The sequence below is a fragment of the Palaemon carinicauda genome, unplaced genomic scaffold (assembly GCF_036898095.1).
Source record: "Palaemon carinicauda isolate YSFRI2023 unplaced genomic scaffold, ASM3689809v2 scaffold334, whole genome shotgun sequence".
Lineage (NCBI taxonomy): Eukaryota > Metazoa > Arthropoda > Malacostraca > Decapoda > Palaemonidae > Palaemon > Palaemon carinicauda.
The window spans coordinates 160,001-162,710 of NW_027171020.1; positions in this window are offsets into that span (position 1 = coordinate 160,001).

Sequence of the window (2,710 nt, forward strand, 5' to 3'; positions counted from 1 at the left end):
ATGGCTGGTGCTACATCTGTACAACACCCACTGATATTATCCCACAAAAGATTTTCTGATTCAAAAAAAGATGAAACCTTCTCCAAAATATCAGAGGCCTTGGTAGTTAGTTCCAGAGGAGAACAAAAGAAAACTCCTCTTTAAATGAACCTGAGTGAACATACCTTGCAAACACCATCAACTGGGAACATGATGCCACATCAGTTGATTCATCAAGTTGAATTGAAAATAAGCTAAATGCTGAAGACTTTATCTCCTGCACAACTTGATCCTTGATTTTAGCTTCTCAGTTATTTATAGTCCAGGAGTTCCCAACCTTGGAATTGCCAAGTAATTTTCTTGGAACCTACCTAACTCCCTAGCCATCTGTCTCTTCTTCAGTACCTTTAACAATCCTAGGATTAACTTGGGTGGTCACTTGTATATTACTGTCTAATCCATTTTTCCTGGGCCAGCACATGATATAATGCAAGCCCACGTGACAGGCTGGTTACGCCAAAGCCTACAATTGCTCTCCTCACCCATAAACTTACTTCGGTCACAATTCACCCCCTGAAAGCCCAAAATTCACCCCTGGGGGTGAATTTCACCCCCATTGAGAACCTCTGGGATAGAGGTTCTAGTGTCCTTCCAAGGGTAGAGCATCGAAGGATGTTTGTGAGAAGAGGTCAAGGGCGGAGGAAGGAACAATGGGACACCTTGTTTTCCTATAGGCCTATAACTGAACCCTGTAAACATTGACGTCTCTCTCCTCTCCTACCAGCTTTTGACTTCTCTCTCTCTCTCTCTCTCTCTCTCTCTCTCTCTCTCTCCAGTGGGCTAGAAACTTGCATTTATTGTTGTTGTGTGTATATATGGATATACAATATGTGTTTATCGTATATATTAGTTGGGACAAATCTCTCTCTCTCTCTCTCTCTTTCTCTCTCTCTCTCTCTCTCTCTCTCTCTCTCTCTCTCTCTCTCTCTCCTCTCTCATCGTCACATATAACTGATATTATCAGATACGATTGCTAGCATCGATTAACATGTATTTCATATAGACTTACAAATTGTTCCTAAATAATCTCTTCTTAAATCTTGAAATTTGTGTAACGTCAGCGTTTGGAACATCATATTCATTACGGGGAGAGAGAGAGAGAGAGAGAGAGAGAGAGAGAGAGTGTTAAAGTCGTGGAATGTCCGTCTGTGATATTCGAAACTAAGGTTGGGCCTCTTAGTACAGTTGGCAAGACAATGGCTCTATAGCCTAAGGCCAATAGACCCAGGTTGTTTTCGAATATCGCAGACGGAAATTCCACGACTTTAACTAAGCCCAAGGCCAATATATTGGCCTTGACTAAGCCTTTCGATCACAGAGTTCTACCCGTGTATACACTAGGCTTCCTGCCATGTAACACACATGTATGTATATATACTGTATACGTATATATATATATATATATATATATTAAATTTCATAATAATTTCATAATTCTGATATTGATATTAACATTTTAATGTTTTTATATTCTGAATATTTCAATATTAACCATTCTCGAGTAACCTACTATATCCTGTTTAATTCTGTCTTTTATATGTTTAATATGTAGCTTTTCAATTATTTATTTTCCCGGTATTATGTTTAAGTAGCTTTCGTTGATTTAGTCTCTCTCTCTCTCTCTCTCTCTCTCTCTCTCTCTCTCTCATGTGTACTATGTTGCAGCCTTGTCTCGCTTATACAAAGCATATCAATGCTTCTAGTAATAATGAACATGCCTATCTCTTATCTGGTAGATATAAGGGACAACACATTATTTTCTCGTCTTGGGTAGTGCCATGGTCTTCCACTGTCTCGGGTTAGAGTTCTCTTGCTTGAGGGTACTCTCGGGCACGCTGTTCTCTCTTGTTTCTCTTCGTGTTTTTTTAAAGTGTTCATAGTTTATTTAGGAGATGTTTGTTTTAATGTTTTTACTCTTTAAAAATCTCTGGTTGCAGACTCTTTAGCTATGGTAAGCAGCTCTTCTAGGAGAAGGACACTCCAAAATCAAACCATTGTTCTCTAGTCTTAGGTAGTGCCATAGCCTCTGTACCATAGTCTTCCATGGTCTTGGGTTTAGAGTTCTCTTGCTTGAGGGGACACTCGGGCACGCTATTCTATCTGATTTCTCTTCCTCTTGGTTATAAAGGTTTTTATAGTTTACATAGGAAATATTTATTTAGATGTTGCTACTATTCTTAATATTTTTATTTTTCCTCGTTTCCTTTCCTCATTGGGTTATTTTCCCTGTTGGGTCCCCTGAGCTTATAGCATCCGGCTTTTCCAACTAGAGTTGTAGCTTAGTAAGTAATAATAATAAGATCTGCTTCTGAAATAAAGCTAAAATACTACATTATTATTATTATAATTATTATTATTATTATTATTATTATTACTTGCTAAGCTACAACCCTAGTTGGAAAAGCAAGATGCTATAAGCCCAGGGGCCCCAACAGGGAAAATAACCAGTGAGGAAATGAAGCAAGGAAAATTAAAAATTTTACGAGTAATAACATTAAAATGATTATTTCCCATATAAACTATAAAAATATTAACAACACAAGAGGAAGAGAAATCAGATCGAATAGTGTGCCCGAGTGTACCCTCAAGCAAGAGAACTCTAACCCAAAACAGTGAAAGACCATGGTACAGAGGCTATGGCACTACCCAAGACTAGAGAACAATGATTTGA